Raw genomic sequence first — 22479 nt, 5'->3', positions numbered from 1 at the left:
CAAGGTTTAGGACCTGAGTTCAATCCCAAGCACATATATATATATATATATATATATATATATATATATATATATATATAATCACTTTTCTTTTAATGTGAAAAAATAAATAACTTAAAGGAAAAAGAGCTTTATTTTTGTCTTATGGAAGAGTTCAACCAATTATGGCCAGGAAAGCATAGAAACAGGCAAAGAAGACATAGCTGAAGAGTCTAGCTGAATCAATGAGCACCAGGTTCAGTGCTCAGGTCCAGTATCAGGTGCATGAAGCTGAAGGACCATGTTTTCATCCATACTCAGGAGAGAGAGAGAGAGAGAGAGAGAGAGAGAGAGAGAGAGAGAGAGAAGAGGAAGGAGAGAGGGAGGGAGGGAGGGAGGGAGGGAGGGAGGGAGGGAAATAGATAGATTAGACTATATACCCTCATTCTCTACCCCAGAGACTTCCTTCACCAAGCCTTTACCTCCTAAAGGAGCTGTAACCTCCTCAAACAGCATTATCACCTGGGAACTACGTGTTTAAATATATGTGGGGTATATCCCATTCAAACTGCACCCCTAAGCTCAAGTGTCAGTGTGATTATAAGAGGATGCTTGGGGCTTTCCTGCCAGTGAGTCTAGCTGAATCAGTGAACACTGGGTTCAGCTAGAGACCCTGTCTCAAAAGATACACTTCAGAGCAATTCAGAAGGACATTTTGACCACTACCCACCATGCACTTAAGTACATGTGCAGACTCATATGTACACATATGCACCCTCCTAGACATGAATGAACTCACAAAAAATTACTTATATTAATGATGAGCAGGTGTTTCCTTATCTTAGATTCCTTAAATGTTGAATGTACGTTGACATTCGACGCCAAGTAAAGCATGCACCCTCTTCTCAACCCTGTGCAGACGAGCTCTCATATAATTGTTTACCAGTTGACTTTATCAGGGCTTGTCAGCCATGATCCTCAACAACATACCCAGGCAGCCGTTACAGCTCCTGGAAAGTGGCAGAAGCAAACCCAATAGAAGTAATAAAGCAAACGAGAGGCTGAGCTGTAGCAGCGTAGATCTCAGTTTGTCCAAGAAAGCGAATATCCTGAACGAAAGGTGTGTTGAGTGTTTCTAGTAAATTGGAATCTGCCATGAGTGAAATTACACTTCTGGGAAGAGCCAGAAGCCTTTGTGCTTGAGATGGTTCTTCACCAGAGATGGAGACCCAAGACCACTCCCCTGTGTCTGTTAAGAGCTGACTCAAAGATGAAAAGTTTAACCACTCTCTACGTGTATTCATGGAATGGGCAAGTAAGCTATCACAGCCTGTTTTCTCATCTATAAAGCAGGGATATAACAGTCAAAAGGCGATGTTGAACAATAAATTAATTTTATGTTTGAAGTGCTCAGAACACTGGCAGAGAAGAGTCAGTAAATGTCTGCTACAACTGGTTTACATTCCATCCTGTTGAATGTATCTGGTGTTAAAACTGACAAACAAATATCAATGACAAAAGCCCTGTTAATTTAACCATTTGTCAATGGAATAAAAGTGAACACTTAAATCTGTGCAAGACTAACTGAAAATTGACCATTCAATTTGATGCCCCTTATAAAACAGTTCATAAGTTGCTATTATAAAACTAAATCCCACATGGCATTTACATACCTCACAAAAAATGAAGTCTAAAAAAAAAGGCAGTCATTTTCTTTTGTACAATAAAACCCCAACAAAAGTAGAAATTATGGGTATAAGGAGTATTATTGTTGTGACTAAGGGCACTGAGTTTCTTAATAATCATTTCACCCTTTGGTCAATAATTCTCCATTTCTTTTGGGATGAAGTTGGCCCTTTATATGTTTAGAATTGAAATTTTACTTTCATGTGTAACTGCCAAGTTCAGTTTTGGAAAAATTAGAGGATAGTCTTTGGCAGTGGCAATACTGCTCACATTGAGAATGTGCCCTTTCCTATTGGCTGTGGCAGCAACACCATTGTTCAAAAGGTAAACACACACCTGCTTGCTTCTGCCATTACAGCATGAAAACAGCCCTTGTCCTCCTGGGAATGAATGGAAATGGCTAGGTACCAGTAACACTGCACTTGGAGAAAGAGACGGCAGTAGGATGCAAGTGTCCTGTGCAACTTGCTGAATTTTGCTCTAGAGAATTCTTTTCATCTCCTTGTTACAAGGGTAAAAGACAAACACACACACACACACACACACACACACACACACACACACACGATATGTACTTAAACACACACATGCATGTATTCTTTTTGAAAAATAATAGCACTTTTAGAGAGTGAAGGAAAATATTGAATTTAAAGGGAATGAGTATGATATTTTGTTTTTAACACTCATTTGTTAAATATAGAAGGTTCTTTTTTTTTTTTGAACAGGATCATGAGCTCTGTTTTACCATTTTATTTTTGTTCTAAAACCTACCTAAAAGCTGGGACTGGTGGTGTCCTTATCAGCTCTACACTCTAGAGGCAGAGACAATCAGATCTCTGTGAGTTCTAGGACAGCCCCCTACACAGTGTGTTCTGGGAAAGTCAGGAAGCCAAGGCTATAGAGAGAGACTTCCTGTCTCAAACAAACAAACAAACAAGCAAACAGGCAAAGCAAAAACTAAGAAAACAAGCAAAGGGAAAACCATTCTAATCATTTACTTGTAATCTAACATTTAAGTGGCCTTAAATTATTACATATACTACTCTACATAAAGTTCTTCTCCTAGTGATTCTGTCATGGATGGATGGATGATAGATAGATAGATAGATAGATAGATAGATAGATAGATAGATAGTTGATAGATATGTAAGAATGTTTACTAAAATTTTTGCACACAATTTTTTTTATCCCCTAGTCAATCCAGATATTTTTTTTAAAGGAACAAAAAGCATTGTGCCACGATTTTAGTAGTCATTGTTGTTAAAATAATTACTGAACTATTATAAGTAGGGGAAAATTCTACCATGTTTCTTTTCAGCTGTTGAACTTTATCACTATTTAGATGTCAAGCCTTTTCAGCTTGATTAGACACCAATACACATACTTGCTTTTATACCCTGTGAATGTTCATATGTCAAAGGAGCTAATAATAAACACTCAATACAATCAATATTTGTTGCTTTGAATCACTCTTGTTGGCTCCTGCATTTATGTGGATTTACCCTTTAAAGGTCGAGAAAGGGGCTGGGTAGATATTTCAGTGGTAGAACATTTGTCTAACAAGCCTAAGGCCCTACGATTGATCTCTGGTACCATAATCACAACAAAACATTCCAGAACAGACAAAAGAAGAACCAGTTCATGCGTCTCTTCTGCTTGAATTTCCTTCTGGATTCTAAAGGTCTATAGAGGCCATCTATTGGGGTCTCGTGGTTTTTAATGATAGCATGCCTTCCTTGCATATGGGACAGGGTATGTTCTACTGGAATGAACACATATCAGTCCTGGGGTAACTTCATAAATACACACAGCTTTACAAACCCAATGTGGAAGAGCTGGACTTGACTGGGATTTGCACACTATGTTATTGTAGTCTTGCCGCACATAATGAGGGCGGCCACTCCTGGATAGCTTGTAAGATAAAGCCTCCAGTAATGCTGTTCATCCCCTGAAACCACTTTAGTGGGGAGTATTCCATATGACCCTCAGTGGCTTTTTTTTTTTTTTCAGCAGAATCTAGAGTGACTTTCAGGTTTTGGAATGTCAAAGTAAATTTAGGACTCTATGGAGAAGATTTAATTAGTTATTTAAAAAAATCCCTCTCCATCCTGTGCTTCATAAAATCAATGCAGACTGGGCTAGAGGCCCAGTCTTTTTTAAAGCTTGCTGCATATAATTAACAATTATGAATATATTCTTTGGGGAAATTACACAATCTTCTACTATTTATTAGCTGAGAACAAGTCATAATTTTACTCTTCCTTGGATGATACCCTTAAGAAACATTGTTATTGTGGCATAGAAAGATATGGAAAGCATTCAGTAGTTTATACATTCAATTCTCTGTCACTGGCTTGAGAGAGTGCCCAGCAGGTCACAAATAAATATTTGGAAAGCAATCTTGCAGTCTCATAGTTACCCAAATACAAAAGAGAAAACTCGTAAGTTGTTTCATGTTGATATTATTAGGATGTGTGGGTCAGAAATTAGCTCATGAATTTTCTTTTTATTTTAACAGAAAGAAGCCAGAACGTACCACCAGCCCTTTGAGAATACAACATAGCAAACGTCACTATTTTACAACTTCCTTGAATAGGTAAGACCCTATTCTCTCTACCATAAAAAGTGACCCACCCTATGAAAAACACTTCACTTCTTTGCTAACGATAGTTTTTTTTTTTTTTATTTCTAAATAAATACCAATTTATTTTTTAAAGAAGAAATGCCATTTGGAATTTCACAGCTAATAGGCTGGGAATTGTAAAATACCACTTCAGAGTTTTTAAACTGGCTAAATGAAAATGTCTTGCTTTGAAATGAGGATTGAACCAAGCCCCTCTGTTCATCTATGGCTAACCATAACAATGATATTTCCTTTGCACCTATCATGTGTTAGGCATGTGCCTGCATGACTTTATGTGAAGTAATTAATTTCCTTACATCAGCTCTATGGAGTAGGTTATAGATGTTTTTACAAAGGGACCTGAGACAAAGGGATAGAGGCAGAGCTCACTGAAACTCTGCACATGGGAGATAGAAGCCTAAAACTGTGCACATAGGAGAAGGAGCCCAGCCTCAGTGGTAGGGGTAGTTAACTGTTAAAGAAATACCCAAGAAACAGATTCCCTTGCATTTTACATAAATTACCTCTGGATTTACATAAGAGGGTAACATTTGCTGAAAATGCAGGCAATGTAAAGCAGGCACAATTTTATTGTATACGTTCACCTGTCACATGTCTAATAATTGCATTAATAAATTCATGGGCACTCTAGGTCAGTTTACAAATAGAAACTATGTTTTCTTTCTCTTTGCACTTTTTCACAGAGAAACTTTAAAATACAGGCAGAATAAAATTATACAGAGATTTCAAGAGAGTGATCATTCATTGCAGAAAATGCATTAAAGTTTAAGGCTAACTTGTTTTTATTAAAGGTATTGTACTATCCATAACTGTCCACAACAATGTTTACTTTATTGTTTTCATTAATCCATTAGTTTAGTTTTGAGTGAAAATTGTATAATGTTTTCATTGCAAAAGACTAACAACACTCAAATACCGAAGCACTGCACATAGATTAAACAGCTGCTCACACACACACACAGCTGTCTTAAATTCTTTTTTGAATAAACCATGACAGGAGGAAAAGCACTCTTTGCTTTCTTCTCACGTCCCTGCTTTCTTCCCAGTGAGGGTTGGAATTGTAAAGGTACATAGTGTCCTCTGTGTGTTCTACCGCGTGTCAAACAAATGCAGCACAGTTGCACTGATATCCCAAGTGTACAGAGCTGGTGTTGCAGATGTGGCATTATAAGTCACCTTCGCTCAGTTGTATTCAGACACAGGCATACTGGCACACGGAGATCCGTTTGGCTCTCATTCCAGCTGTTACCATGGTTACTGCTTTACATATTCGTCTCTGCTACTTGTTATTACATCTAAGTGTCTTACAGCACTTTAAAGATTCAATGCTAATATGGCATTAGTATGTCTTATAAAATGTATTTGGAATTTGTGTATAAGGGAACTGATGCTCTCTGTATGAGATACCATGCCAAGCCCTTTTATACTTTATTTTTTCCCAGCTGGAAACACATTTTTTAATTGGCATATAAGGTTTTTGCTAATCTACTGGGACCCATGATTTTCACAGTTTCACCATAATATAATAATCAACACAGGTTCTATTTCACCATGGGGGAGATTCTGACTATTCTCAAACATAATATAAATGCTACAAATGAAATTTGAAATACTTAAAAGAAAAGTACATTTTGGGAGGTCCATGTTATTTGCTTACATTTCCTTAAAAAATAATTACAGGAGGAGTTTTAATAGAAATTCTTTTTTTAATCCTTCTCTAACACTACAGTTAAGTCTAGAATTCGCTCATGTATACACAGTTGTTCATTCCACAGTATTTTTAGGATTTTTGTGTATATTGTGTATTTTGCTAAAAAATTAAGACAGGATATTATTCAAAAATGAGAAAACTATATGTTGGAACACATGCAGACTCATCCGTGCTTCCATTTATACAGGCATTTTTATTTCGGTGTGTTATTTAATACCACGTGATCATTTTCGACACCCTCAACTCCTCCACATGAAGGATTATACAGAATAGAATAATCACAGGGAAAATGTTTCGTAAATATCATCCTTTGAAATTGTTCACTAAAGGTGCTAAGTGCTACATTATGTAAAATTTGAAATTAAGTATTTTCAATATAACACATGCAATCTCAAATGTAAAGGTAGATCTTTGTCTCTGGAGTTTATTTTATGATTCCTGTGAAGTCAGCAACTCTTCACACAAAGCTCACAAGATATTACAGTGCACTGCTAATCACACTGAAAATCAGCTTTGCTCTAGCTTCAACCACTTGTTACAGGCATATGGCTTGACCTCTTTAAGCCCCATAGAAGAGCATTACAGTTCTTAAAACTGACCAAAGACAGTTTTATTAGATGGCAGATAATTGTCATCGTTTGCGCCGTCATCTCAACATTGTTTCCTCCCTCTGATGGCAGAAACTGTATCTATCATGTTCTGATCTTTGTCACCAGCACCTAGGCCACCACCTCCCAGGTAAGCTCCCATTTGCTGGAAAGAAGACTGGGTATACAAGGGTTCCTGGGGAACATGACAGGTAGATGCTTTGCCCACAGAATACCCACAATGCACATCAGCAATGGTTGGTGCCTCTTAAAGGATTCATGTATCTATCTTTGCAGAACCTATTGCTTTTTCAGTGCCTTAGCACTTTCCTGGTTTCAATCGATAATTTTTCTGATTTTACAGTATTTTGAAAAACCTTTGTTGCTTCTTTTATCATCTCAGATCTTAATTTATGATACAAAAAGTTCCCAAACTACATAGCCAAGTTAGAAATAAGCTGCCCATATAGACATAAGGAGAACATTTGAAATATATATGTGTGTGTGTGTGTGTGTGTGTGTGTTGTTCTTGAAGTCTTTTACCTAAGCAAATATTGTAATCTGCCACAATTCAACATAACTTAGATTATACATTCACCAGAACATTTTTTTAATTTATAGCTAGAGGGAGTTTATCTTTTAAGAATTATTTTGTGTATGTAGATGGGGTTTTTAGTTTAACAATATCTCAAGGGGCTACACTTGATGACTGTTTATATTGTTGAGAACACTTGGCAACAGAATGATAAACACTGTGGCTACAATGTGCCACCCAACTGCTAACAAAAAGAGGATGACAACCTGGTATTCCTGCCATCTTTTCTGACAATGAGTGCGATGGCTTGCACTGATCACTGCTTCACAAAGATTGTCTATGCATTCTACAGAGACAATTTACGAGATGCATTATGCATTCTAAAAATAAATTTGATTGGTAACTTTAGGATGTCTGATGGTACTTTGACAGAAACCTATTCTACTCTGTGCCAGGAGCTGTTAATCAACCTGGTGCCCAGGTCCCCTGGCTCTTATTGATCAAGAGCTAAGCCTGGGTGACTGGGTGTGGGTTTTTTTTTTTTTTTTTTTTTTTTTTTTAATCAGTTCTTAGTTATCTGGGGACAGGGAAAAGGAGAGTTGCCCATGTCCTCTGGCAGGAGTTAAAATAACAATGACAATCCTCCTACTTAACAGGCTGAGTCACTAGAACATTCTTCTGCTTCCTCAGCAGATTGTTTGGGCTGGAGTTCTGGAGGCAGAGGTGGGAACCACCTGCTATAAAATACTGCTGTGATTAAGGATTGTCTTTTAACAGTTTGGTGAAATAGAAACAGGAAAAGAAAACATGTGGTACTGACAAGCACCTATTCTAATGTTTGAATACAAGATAGCGGTCCAGGGTAGCTGAGAAGGTTCGGTTGAGTCTGAATGTTTGCCAGTACACTTAACAACTTGAGGACCATTTCCAGGGCAGATGCAGAAAACCAACTCTTACACATTGTCTACTGAGTTTCACACATGCAGTGAGTGAATACTAAGTGCACACACACTCTTGTGAGCACACACACATATAAATGAATGAATAAATAAACAACAAATAAGTAAAACAATGGTAATCCAGCCATGCTTATTACCCAGCTAGTTGGCTTTGAGGATAAGTCATTTAAAGAGGGAAGCTAGTTATAGAACGTTTAACCATCAGTTCTGCTGGATATCTGTACTGAGAAGACATCTGCTGTCCAATAGTGGTAACTTTGTCTCAACCAATGTAGGTCCTGGGTTGTAATGAATAAGAATGCACTTTTGCTTAAACAGAAAGATTGTTATAGGCTCCTGAGCAGGTTTTCATTAGAATACTTTTGTTATTGAAGGCAAGCACAAAGAAGTTTATTTTGACTCATCCTTCAGGTCTTAGGTCTAGACCACTACCTGGCAGGGTCACATGACAGTACTGTCATTACATGGGAGAGTCAACTCCTGTGCAGGGCATAGATTCTTACTGAAATGCACAAACTTTTCCAATCACCCAACTTTTCACTAGAGAGGAAAAAAAAAACATTGTGCAGTTGTAGTCAACCAGGACCCATACTCCTGCCATTAGTGGTTTTGCTTCATCATCATCTATAATCAACTGCTGAGAAGGCAGAGACCAAGCAGGAGCACATGGAAAGTGGATACAAGCCAGGACCACAATTCTCAGTCATCTCAGAAAAAAGGGGGGGAGGGGGGACATTCTGCCTAATGTTCAGAATAAAGAAAAGGGTTCTGTGAACTGCTAGTAAAATATCTGAGTTTCTAGTAGAAACTTGTGAATCATTACCTCTGTATACATGGGTCAAATACCTTAAGTTGTGGCAAAACCAGATGACAGCCATACCATGGAGATATAATTATGAATCATAATTCCTATATTATGTTAAAATAGTTAAATATAGTAGGCAAATCCATCCATCAAAGTTAATTCTTACAACAGTGCACAGATACGTTTCTTTTAACAAATGTTCTTTATAGAAATAGTATTTTCAAAATCTATATTGCTCTTCATCATCATCAAAAGAAGTCAGGACAGGAACTCAAACAGCAGGAACCTGGAGGCAGGAGCTGATGCAGAGGCCATGGAGTGGAGGTGCTGCTTACTGGCTTGCTCCTCGTGGCTTGCTCAGCCTGTGTTTTTTGTTTTGTTTTGTTTTGTTTTGTTTTGTTTTATAAAATTTAGGACTATTATTAGTCAGAGTGGCTTTACCCACAATGGATTAGGCCCTCCTTGTCAGTCACTAATTAAGAAAATTTCCTACAGCTGGATCTTACAGAGACATTTTCTCAATTGTGGTTCTTTCCCTCTTTTCAAATAACTATCTTGTGTCAAGTTGACATAAAACTATCCAGCACGGTATTATTTCAATGTTGTATAAAAGTAATTCTGTCACCTCAGTGGTGTACAAAAATGGCTTATTTGCTAATTAATTCTTTCACAGAGTGTTGCTTTCCTGTGACTGTAGAATTCTGGGGGTTATGATTAACTGCTTCACACTCAGGGTGTGATCACTGGTTATTTCTTGACAGCTAATTTTTTTCCCTGTTGAAAGTAGGTGGCACTTTAACCACATACGCATGGCCCCAGAGAGCATCTAAAATAAACCCCAAGAGGGCTGTTGATTTGCTAAGTACACGAGGGAAGACAAACTGGTGCTTCAAACTGTGAGGTGTTTGAGAAGCAATGAGTAAAAACCACATGGTTGAAGGTAGAGGCAGATGCTTTCTGGGTGTGTCTGTCAAATCTGAGAAGCAAAATGATGACAGCCATGATAATTTCCTGTACTCTTTTCTACTCTCCTTGCTCCCACCTGCACTGATATTTAATGAATGTCAAGGATTCCAGTTGTGCTCAGTAATTACTTCAGAAGGCAGTTTGATTCAGAGGCAGTTGTAACCTCTGTCAGAGAAACTGAAAATTCACTAAAGCAAATACTTCAGTGAGCCGGTGCCAGAGCCTGAGTCATTTCAGCTCACTGTGAGCAGAGCATGAGGCAAGACCCAGAAGTCATCAATCCTGAGTGAAGAGCAAAGGGCAGAGCAATATAAAAGACATTTTCAGTGGCACGGTGATGTAGCTCTCTGAGTCCTTGGTACCGGAGAGCAGTGTTTAGGTCAGTCTTGATAGGTTACTTCTTGGGGACACATAGTTATAGTTACAGTGAGTCTTTGTTTGGAAATAAAAAATCTCAAGGAATCTTTGTTGACAAACCAAGAGGAATTTTCAAGTTACAGCGTCATATACACACATTCATATATAAAATGCCATGCACACATACATAATGGATTATTTATGTACTAAAAAGATACTCTTAGAACAAAGCATAACAACAGGCACATTTTTCACGGAAAATAGCACACTCACATGTGTTTATGAAAATAGTAGTCTTATAGTAAAATGGAGTAGCTATTTCATAATATAGGATATTTGTGAAAGGCTGGGAATACTAAAACAAATACTTGACCATCTCATAACCTTGGACTAATTATATACATTTCAGGCCTTGGGGGTTCAAGAATTTTTGGTCACATTCTGTCGCTTCAGAAGTTTGGCAGAATGCAAGTAGCCAGCCATAAAAATTGACCTTCTTTCTATAATTCACTCCAGGTTACAAAGACATGTCTGTTCAAAGAGAGAAGTCAAGCTGTATGAGAAGGTTGACCCATTTGGATTTAACCTGAGTTGTGAGGGAATTCCAAATGATTGGGATTTTTTTTTAAAGCATCCTTTCAGGCCAGACTCACTGATGTAGTAAACAGGGAAAATCACAATTGCAGCCAGCTGCAAGCACACTACATCATATAGTCTACTCCAAGTCCAAAACAAATGGGAAAGAAAAGAATTTGCTGTTCTATGTAGCTCAAACTGTACATGACTTGGACTTTACCTTTTTCAAAGACACTATCTGATTTAACTAGGTGGGTTTAACTCATCATTAATTTCATAGTTTCATATCTATTCAAATGTAAATTATCTAAATAGTGAATGTCTAGAGTTATTTGTTTGGTAAAAGTGACTTGGAAGACTACTGTTTCTTGGCACCTGTTTGTTCTCCATTACTGTATTTATATTCACCTCTTCAGACTCGTCTGTCTTCCTCAATTGAGAGTGAGACGTTTATGGAGAGAGTCCCTATCTTAATCAGCATTTTATTCCTAGTAAATAACAGAATTTCTGGTATAACACTGGTAGGCAATAAATTTGTATTAAATGAAGGCCAGGAAAGCATAAAAACCAAATTGATAACAATACTAAAAGTGAGTAAACCCTTCACCAGAATCTCATTAGAGCAATTTGTAAATCGGTTTCTTTCAAAGGAAGACTCAGCTCCATGGCCACTGAGCTGTCTCCTAGTTTGCTTCCAACATCTATTTCCTTATTCCAAAGCCTTACCATTTAAATTCAGTTTTGAACATGTCTGTCTCCATTAAGGTCTAACCAACATCTGAAAATAAGTAATGTTCAAACTAACCTCATCAAACATACACTGGACAACAATTTTTTAAAAACTCCATTACTCATTAAAAAGTAAGATTTTCTATTGTATATTTCAGTGAAGCAGAGATCATCACAACATTGCATATGGCTTAAAATACTAATAAGGAAATACATATCAATATATTATGAAAGATGGTGTCTCATACTCTTCTCATGAAAACATGTCAATAATGCATGTGGTTAGATAATAAATAAAAATTAAGACATTAGTTTGCAAGGCAATTTTGTAAAAGATATCTATTTAACAGATTATCTTAATTTTAGATTAGGCTTTTCTAATTAATACATTGGTTTATTTCCTCATAAAAAAAAAAATCCAGCCTATTTCTATCCCAAGCAGGACTGTCATAATTCAGGTCCACAAGCCCTTTTCCCAAAGCAACTGTCCTAAGAGCATCTTCATGCTTAGTTATGTTTTCTTTTGGTTCACATTTCATCTGTGCGTTATTGGACCAATCATTCTAAATAATAAAGCCAAATAAGCCACAGCCTTCATTTTTCACAGATGCTGAAGGCCTTCAGGACTATAGGGAATACTCTGTGCTTTAAATATGTCCCATATTTATTCATCAGTAGACAGGTGTGCTTGTGCTGGTGGACCAGGTGCTATATGTAGAGAGATGAATTAAACACATCCTTTTTTTTCTGTAACTCACAACCTTGTGAGGGAGACAGATGGGATAGTGAAGAACTTCTAACCTAGACTTGAAGACTAGTGTAAGAATAGTGTACTGAGAGTATTGAGAAAGTGCCCATTAGAGTGTCTTTACAATAGTTGTTCTTTCTATCCTAAGTTTTAAAAGGCAAAACAAAGTTGAGGGTGGGAGGCTTAGGCATCATAGTTCTCACTTTAAGTTTCACATACATACATACATACATGTGTGTGTGTGTGTGTGTGTGTATATATATATATACTTTTCTGTGACAAGTATGTTTCTCAGATACACTAAGCCCTTTTCTTTAATGTTTTAAAGAGTAAAATAATTGTTAGGTGAATTAGAATGGTGGTCTTAGTTAGATATATTAGCATAATACAGCCTACCCTGCCATCATACTAAACAGTAATTGATTTGGTAATGTCTATGACAAGATGGCATTAAGCATTTGCTTAATCACATGCACTTTCCAAGATTATATGAATTTCAAAAACATACACACAGCATATGCTGTGACTGATGGTGGTCTGCATCTGGTCATACTAGACATGTAATAGGATCTTAATATGTTAACATTTGATAGTAGCAACATTAGGAGACAGCCAGTGCCTTCCCCTCATGTGGAGCTCAGATTTCTAGAGCCAAAGGCTCCTCATCCCATGATGATGTAACACTTATAGCTTATAAATCTCCTTTGAAATATCTATAATTCTACATAATTTTCATCAGGTGTGCACCCAGAGGAGATTTGATTTCACAGTATTTTGTTATGTTACACTCAACAAAGTCTGAAAGTCCTTGGATCACAGTTGAGGCTGGGTATCTTTAAAACAAAATCATCCATTTTCAAAATCTAATTTATGATTTATTTCTTCTGCTTTGTTTCCTGATCGTTAGATTTATGCTCATTTAAAAAAATTAACAAAGTTATGATGATTGAACTTCAGCATTATCAGTAATGTCACAGGGACTAAATTTTATCTGTTCATTGCTTTAGTAGTTCATTGCACAGTTATGAAACTAACCTTCATTTTTATGCCATGTGTAGACTGACATATTTAGAAAGTAGAAGAACCATGAGAAAACTATGTAGAACCTTGGTTTTCAGTTGGAGGGCTATTACTTCACTCACTGCTTGTCTAGCATCTAAGTACAAACCCTTAATGAAATACCATTAATAGAGTTAGAGTTCTAGACTATATCATTTAATAAGAATTTATTTCTAATAGGTACTTGATCGTCTGTGTATATGATATATACAAGGCTAAGATGTATTACACAGTTGTGAAATACATATTTCATGCCAAAGTCACACCAGAACAGCCCTTCTTTCAGTTTGGAGTGATGGGTTGCATTGCATGGTGAAGAGCATTTGGTATTTCCAGACTACTTGGGATTATGACTCACTTGTATCATGCAGGTTTAACAATAACTTCACACTGGGAGGTTTTGTATTCTGTGTCGATCATCATCAGAGTTAATGTCTTCTGTGCCCACTAACTTTCTTTATACTAATTTCTAATTAGTATGGTGTATGATGAAGAGTGAGTCATCTGGTAAGATTGTAGGTATTCTACATTCAGCCTGAGAAAAGCAGGAACGACCTGAAACAAACACAAGTTTTCAGCCTCATTTTTTTCATGGCGTTATGAAAATTACCTTTGATTTTACACAGGAGACAGAGGGTAGCAATTTGGAGTTTTAAGTTCTAAGTTTATGTATTACCAAATACGTAAGCTTAGAGACACCCCCAGAATACACAAAGATACATGCTACTCTTAGTGCTTATGTTACTCTTACTGAATAAAACAAGCATCTGTTGTGTGGTTTTGGGAGGGGTGTTGAGAATACAAAATATAGTTGAGCCTCTATGAAAAGGAGAAGCAATATTCATTTGCTTAATTATGTTATGAAACTGGTTGTTTGATTCTTTTGTTCCTCTCTAGAGAAGTAGCAGCACAAAATTATATGCCCTCTGTTTTGATTGAACTTCATGCTTCATGATGATAGGGTGAAACATCTCAAAGAAAACGCCCTAGAACTACCTGTGCCAAGGACACTATAGAAATGGAGACCTGTCTGTCTGACACATAACGTAATTTTCCTTTAGACTTGCCAAGCTTTTCTTTCTGCCAGTTTTTGACAGTACTTACTGATGCTAATAACTATAATTGGTGACTAAATGTTTTGCGATCTTTCCAAAGACAAATTAAATCCCAAAAATTTAATCCAAAGATAAGCAATGAAGTTTGTGATTGTATTCCTAAGAGGAAAGTTCTGCTTCACTTCAACTCTTTCAGAATGTACATCTGAGTTATCTAGATAAGTTCACAACTATCTTCCACACATTTATATCTAGAACCACCTCACATTTGTCTCCAAAGCCATTGATCTGTAAAGAAAACTAAGCAAGTATACTTTAATAAACCATTAGTGAGTGCCAAGAATTAGGCAAAAATACACACTCTTAAGAACATTTTGAATATGTTCATAGTCTGAACATCATTTTATAACATGAAATTATTGTCTTGTCATAGGTAAGGGACAATTATAAAATGAACATTCCTTCAAAATGTTTCTGCTGTATTCAAGTAGAATTAAAGACAAGGAAAAACCACCTTGTTCCTTATAAAGTAGAATAAAAGTGTTCTCTCTCGTATTTGGACTCTGTCAACTCATCAAAATAGTCCTGGGCAAAGGACATGAAAGATGCAACTTCTCTTTGTAAGAATGGTCATGTGACCTCCCAATATATGTGGCTTCACCCTTTACTTCAGTCACTCTGAAGTGATGTTTCTTGTCTGTATTTCTTGCCATTTGCTGCTCTTTCCTGAAGTAACTGGCCTGTCTGAAAACACTAGTCTTCAACCTTTATCACAGTTACCAGTTAAAGACTGATTTGCAAGCCCCACCCAAGAAACTCTGATTTACTGTATCTATTTTAGAAGTAGTATGTTGAAAATACTTGAGGATGCATTGGAATGGTTGATAACTTAAGAGCATTTCATTTTAATAATTTCAAGAAACCTTTCTGAGATGGAGTAAAAAAAAAAATACTTTACTTGGGAGCGTCTGACCTTTCTGCACACACTCTGTTATATCTACTTTGTCTTTCTTCTGTCTATTCATTTGTTTCCACTACATGTGCATTATTTAGATGAAGTTAGGACTTGAGTTGTATCAACTCCACCATACTCCACAGCTCCAAAATGAAGTTCAAACTCACTCTTATCTCTTGAGCTGATGGTGGCCAAATATTCATCTCTGACGGAACCTTTTTCCTTGTGTCTGCCTCTGGTAGGCAGTGGATAACTAACTCACTCAACACTCAATTAATATTTGAAACCCACTCTATAATAATTTGTTGGCTTTCATTTTCCAGTAGTGTATTGCTTATGTGAAGCTTAATTTGACTAACCTCTTTCATATTTGAAAAGGAGGGTAGGAAAAAACTTCAAATTCTTAAGTCGACAGACAGAAAAAATGAAAAATGGCTTCTTTTTCCATAAAATGTGTTGTGATTTGAATCTACTCTTAGATTTTCCTAGAAAAAAACAAGGTCACTGGTAACCCAGAAAGATGTCAGAATTGTTTGGAGGATTTCCCTCTGTCAATTCTGCTTTCGTGTTTCTCCTCCTTAAAGAATGGAGGCATTTTGACAGCTGTATCTTGTTTTCTCATTTCTACATGCCCAGGGGGCATGTGTACTAAGGAACTATTTTGTCATACACTTAAAGATATCTCTGTTCCCTTTTTAAGAGCAGATAATATAGGAATCATCAAAGCATACACACAGTCTATTTCATGTGCAACATTCAGGCAGCCATTGTGATGATAGATGAAGAACAGAAAAACACTCTGTAGTTTAAACCAGCTGATATGTGCTGTATGTTCTGCTGTGTGCATCTAGTTTTCTAAAGAATTAAGAAAACTAACAAAAGCCTGCTAACCTGCTGTGACTAACATAAATCATTAACCATTTGCCACTTTAAAGTCATCACTTGCCCATCAGCAATATTTGTGTAGAAATGATTAAAAGAATATTCCAAGAAATATGAACAAAAATATATTTTAAAATTAAATTATTCTAGAAAACATACTTTTCTGCTAGAGTATACTCATGTATAATCTATCTGAACAATCAAAATATTACCGCTTTATACATGTTTTTACATAGAAGAGACTAATTGATTTTGTTTTGCTTCTTTTGGGGGGGTGAAATAGTCTATAGATGTTTATTAGGTCTACTTGATTCATAACATTTCTTTTTTTTTTCTTATTTTATTTTATTTACATTTAAGATGCCATCCACTTTCCCCATTTCCCCTCCCTAGAAAACCCCTGTCCCATGCCCCCCTTTCCTTTTTGCTTTTATACAATTTTTTAAAAATGTTAATCAAAGGATTTATAAGTTTGGTAATGCTCAATCGGAAGCGTAACCCAATACCCAACCTAGATATAAAAACTATCTTTGACTGGTGGAGACCTGTGAACATCTGCCTCCATGCCCCCTCTCTCTTTCTCTCTCTCATTACCTACCTTCTCCTCTCCTTCATCTCCTCTCCTTACTCCATCTCTTCCTCTCAATACTCCTTCCCACTTAGCTCCTCCTACATATCACTCTTCCTGTTAAAGTAAAACTTTTCTCTCAAAATACAATTAGAGCATATTTATTCCTAATTGTACCAGTGAGGTACAAGATAGTCCCAATACCCAGTCCATCATTCTATTGAATAACCAGAACCTCTATCATCTCTTCTAACTAAAACGCTTACTTTTGATCCTGGCTTTTTTTTTTTTTTTTTTTTTTTTTTTTTTTTTTTTTTTTTTTTTTTTGGCTTTAGAATGAATGTCAGCTGAAAACTATCTACTCAGATCTTTTCTCTCAAAGTAAATAGCCAGGATTGGCTATGAGACTATGGGTCTTCAACCCCGTCAGAAATCCAGAATGACTGAATTAACTGAAGTTATGGGAAACACTAAACATAGCTTCTAAAACTTAGCCAATTTATAGAGACCTCTGGATGTTTTGCTTTGTATACATGAATGCAACTTTCTCATAAAAACTATTCCTTAAAGCAAAATATTAGAAGGTAATGGTAATATGACAATAATTATTTCCTTATGATATAGCTCCTACTTAATTTCTAAGAAAATTTGATAAATGTTACCAATTACTTATAATAAAGAGCCAATAGCAATAACTTAGAATTGCAGAATGCTAGAGGGGAAACATTGAACCCCTGACATGGGGAATGTGAGAAGGTTCAGCTTGTCTGCTAGACTACAAACTATCAGAAATAAACAAAAAGTAGGATAAGATCTTTCATTTCAAAACTTCAATGCAAGTTATGTCATTGTGGAGATCCTTAATACCTGGGTCAATTGTGTAATAAAACACAATATTCGAACAGTAATTTCTCATCTTTGGAGACAGACTTTTGGACTGCCTGTGGTCAGCTCTAATTCTTTTTCTCACAAACACAAAGATGTGTATTCTTTTACACATCTAGACTGATGCTCAAGCAAACTGCTCAAGTTTTGAAAAAGAGTATTATAACCGTAAGCCTAGAAAAACATTAAAATAAGTGTTTTAATTTGTAAGGTAATACTGATATGGTAAAATCTATTAAGTGAAAGTACTGATAATGAGCAATCATAGTGTAATCATAAGCTACAAAATTACTCTCCAAGGGCACACATATCAATTAATATGTCAGATATTTTAAAAGCCTAAGTAACTGAAAATTGGAGTGCAGATGCCTTAAAGTCGTGACTTAACTTTGTCAATAGTATTTATGTTTGTCTTTGAGGTATTTCCTTGCTACCATAAGTTGATTTTTCTTGCTATGATAAATCACTGACCAAAAGCAACTTGGGATGGAAAGGCGTTATTTCACCTTATACCTTATAGTCCACCATCAAAAGCAGGACTTAGAGACTGAAACAGGTGGAAGCAGAAAACATGGAGGAACGCTGCTTACTGGCTTGATTGGCCTTTGTTGCTCTACTTTTTCACACAGTGTAGGTCCACCTACCACAAGGGTTTCACTGTTTACCATGGGCTTGACACTCCTTCATCAAGTACCGATCAAGATGTCCCACAGGCATACCCACAGGTCAGCTTTACAAAGGCAGTTTCTCAACTAAAGTCTCATTTTTCCAAGTGCGTCAAGTTAACAGTCAAGATTAGCCATTGCAAGTTCACCCTTGTCAACATGTCACAAAAATACAAATGTGACCCCAAAACTGTCATTAGAAATTGACGTAAAATGATTCACCCTATGAGTGGTGTTTTAATAATCAGTTGTGGTTATGAGTGAGCATGGTCCAATAGCATCTCCTTTGATGTAAGAAGCTTTTCCCTCAAAGCAGCAACATCCATTTCCATCCATACTTCCTGCCACAGTAGTGTCAGCACAGCAATGAATAATGCTTAATAGATGGTTAGACTACATACACTTCAGAAGAACCTGCAGGTTGTCTTTTAGTCAGGTAATGCTTTGTAGGCAAGGTCTTGATTCACTTGAGACTGTAGGATTAAATGAAATCAGTGTGTTAGGTAGCCCTCCCTCCAAAATTAGTTTTCATTCATTTTTTTTAATCCAAAAGTTTAAATCATTAAACACTCAGCTATTTATTTTGTATATGTGTAACCCCTTAAGAACAAATGATATCAATCTTTGAGGTAGATGAACACTAATAAGCACACTGTCAGTTTAGTTATTGGTCTATTAGTTAAAGATCAGAGGTTTTGTTCAATGAGAAATTTGTTCCAGAGTCCTGGGAATGAGGGATGAGGCATAGTCAAATTTATCTGTGAGTTGTGAATTTTCATACTGTTGTATTTCCTAGGACCATCAAGGACTCCCAGGGGTACTGGAGCTATCAGTGAGTGGGTATTGTTTGGTTGGTTTGGGTTTTTTTTTTTTTTTTTAAGTGCAAAAGTGTGCTTTTACAAAAGACCCACGTTTGGATCTCAGCACCTATACTGTGTAGTTCACAACTACCTATAATTCTACTTCCAAAGGATCTGATGCTGTCTTCTAGACTGTATGGCCATTAGACTTAGACTTAGGTGTGCACACCTATACAAAGACAAATGCATGTACACTAGTGGTTGTGAATCTGTGGGTCACGACTCCTTTGGGGTCACATACAAGGTAGTCTACATATCACATATCTGCATTACAATTTTAACAATAGCAAAATTAGTTATGAAGTAGCAACAAAATCATTTTATGGTTGCCTGTCAGCACAACATGAGGAACTGTATTAAAGGGTCACAGCATTAGGAAGGTTGAAAACCACTAATATTCACAAATCAGTGTGTTTTTGTTTCTAAATTAAACTTAATTTCTAAATTTTTTAAAGAAAAATATTTTAAAGATAAGGAAATTTTTAATTCCCAGAGTTGAACAAATAATACAAATTTATTAAATTTGTTGTTTCGAGATCCTCTTAGATATGCGATATATATATATATATATATATTATATATATATATATATATATATATCCATTCATTCAGGAAACAGCTCCTGGCCAATTTTTGAAACTTTGTATATCATCATGAAATGAAAGTACCAAACAACAGAGGAAAGAAATCTTCAAGCTCTCATTTGTGTGGTCTAGCACCTACTCCAGTTATTTGAGCACTTTGTCTATGATTTAATTGTGTGATTGATTTGAATAGTACTTTTCAACCCTGGAGGTCAAAGTCTTAGGTGAACTTAGATATAAAAATTAAATGTATTATAGTGTGTTGGCTACAACCCTGAAGCAGGCAAACAAAAAATAATATTGAGTAATTGTATTGGTCAAGATTTTCTAACATCACAGAACTTATGGAGTCTCTCTATATATTAAAGGAATTTATTGTAATGACTTAGTCTATAGCCCAACTAACCCAACAATGCGCAGCTGTGAATGGGAAATCCAAGAATCTAATAGTTGCTCAGACCCACAGGTCTAGTTGTTTAAACTGCTCTTCTGTAGAAGTAGGTTCTAGCAGACGTGCTGGCCAAGTAAGTGCAAGCGGTCGAAGAAGAGGGAATCTTCCTTTTTCCAATGTCCCTATGTAGGCCTCCAGCAGAAGGGGTGGCCCAGATTAAAGGTATGTACCAGCACACCTGGATCTAATGCTTGATTTGTCCCAGGGTGACCTTGAACTCAAAGATCTGCTTCCTTCAGTCTCCTGGGATTAAAAGTAGGTACTACCTTGCCAGTGCCTAAGCTTTTCATGACCACTATGCCTCAAGATCTCCATGTCAAAATCCAGCTCAGAAATCTATGCCTTCCAGCCTCATGATCTGGATCACAGGTGTGCTCTCCATTTCTGAATTGTAGTTAACCAGATGTAGTCAAGTTGACAACCAGGAATAGCCATCACAGTAATCTACACTATAGATTCTAGCTAATAATGGATTAATACTGTTTTATGGACTGTAATAAATGTTTCATTCATGAAAGATGTTCAGAATTGGAAAAAATTATAAGCTGAGTTTGTAGAAACTCTATATTATCTACTTCTTTACTTATCTAAAAGTATCATAAAACACAAATCCTATCTAGTTTTCAAAAAGACTCAAAGCCCAGACTTTTTTATGTAAGGATTTTTTTGTATTGACTGTTTACTCTGCACACAAGCCAAAAATAGACTGTGCCACAGAAGCATATGGAAATATTGACCAGAAATAGTAAAAGACTTTGAGGCACACAAAGACTAGGGTGCTATGGAAAGCAAGTCTGTATCCAGAGGTGGCTACTTGAACCTAAGATGAAGATACCATGACAATTTAAAAACAACAGTGCTTAGATTCTTATATCTGGTACTTTGCTATTTGGCTGGTGCACAGTGCAGAATGGGATGGGGTGAACATTGCTGGATCACATTTGTAAAATGCACATACTTAGTTTCTCATATATACACCAGGGGGAAGTTAGACCTGAGGGTCTGTCCTTACCATCAGGTTCCATTCTCAGACCTTTACCATGCCTCTCAGGTGCTTCTTCAGACATTCATAAGAGCTCAGGACAGATTTGCAAGTAACTCTCACTCAGGTACTTGACCAAGTATTCAAGCTCCTGTCATTGCACCAGGAATTGTATAAAAACTAGCTTAAATTGTTACATGTAATGACTGGTGGTACAATCAGTGCTAGCATAATTATACTCACAACAAATGTAACTACTAGTGTTTCAATTAATTTTGTTATCAGTCAAATTAGGAATTGTTGGAGAAACCCTTAGGTACATGAAGTTCTTTGCAATGGTGGGTGATGTAGAGATGTTCATGATTTATTTTTAAGTCCCTCCATGTTTTTAAAGCTAAGCTCTTTGTATGTTGCTTAAGTATGATTTTGTGAAAGATGAACAGAATACATTTGGAAACAAATTTGGAGCCACTTTGATGTTGTAATTAGCTAAGATGAGTGAGCTTGTCTCATTCTTTTTGATAGAGGGGGGAAGCATAGGAAGCAAACAGAGGCATTGAAATTCAAAAGCAGGACCTGTGAGATACCTCAGCAAGTGAAAGTGCTTGCTATCTAATGATGCCTGCTTGACAATGTGAGTTCAGTCCCCAGAACCTTCAAAAGGTGGAAGGAGAGGACCCAACTCCATAAAGCTGTCTTCTGACATCCACATATACAACCTGACACATGCCTGTGAATACATATGAATAATAAGTAAATATAAATTCAGAAACAAGTCCTTCTTGTAAATCTGGTAAGACAACTTGCTTCTATAACATTTTAAATTGTATGTGGGATCTCTAAACACATAGTGGAACAAAATCGAGTCCCCCTAATCTTTCTCTTTTTTTTTTTTTTTTTTTTTTTTTTTTTTTTTCTGGAAGTCTTTGCAAGTGTTTTTTGTTTCCACTAGAAACAGTCATTATGTATGTTTCATCTGTTCTGAAAAGCCATCAATAAGACTATATCATTGGTAACTATTTTCCAAACGGAGGAGTGAATCATCTGTCATTGCCTCTCTAAATTTAGTAGCATCCTCATGTAAGAGAAAGTCACACAGTATCTGCCATTCACATAAGGTTAAGAAAATGCCTCCTCCACAATGAACCTTCCTTGCTATAATTCACAGCCTCCTCACTCATGTCAATGACGTAGCATCTTCAGCTCTTACTTTAGTAGTATGATGATTACATAGAGTACAATTCTAACACC

General features: G+C 36.5%; 1 protein-coding gene across 26 annotated transcripts in view; it reads left to right on the top strand.

The window, feature by feature from the left end:
• Map2 (microtubule associated protein 2) overlaps nucleotides 1-22479 on the top strand; it is a 249074-nt gene that overhangs the window by 164669 nt on the left and 61926 nt on the right. For all 26 annotated transcript variants that reach the window (XM_076931745.1, XM_076931754.1, XM_076931752.1 and 23 more), the window contains one exon: nucleotides 4184-4261. The gene's annotated coding sequence lies outside the window, so the exon portion shown is untranslated. The remainder of the gene's footprint in view (nucleotides 1-4183; nucleotides 4262-22479) is intronic.

Source organism: Arvicanthis niloticus, chromosome 3 (genome assembly GCF_011762505.2).
Source record: "Arvicanthis niloticus isolate mArvNil1 chromosome 3, mArvNil1.pat.X, whole genome shotgun sequence".
In the NCBI taxonomy this organism is placed as follows: domain Eukaryota; kingdom Metazoa; phylum Chordata; class Mammalia; order Rodentia; family Muridae; genus Arvicanthis; species Arvicanthis niloticus.
The sequence above is the reverse complement of the archived record's forward strand: the minus strand, read 5'-3'. Positions and strand labels throughout refer to the sequence as shown.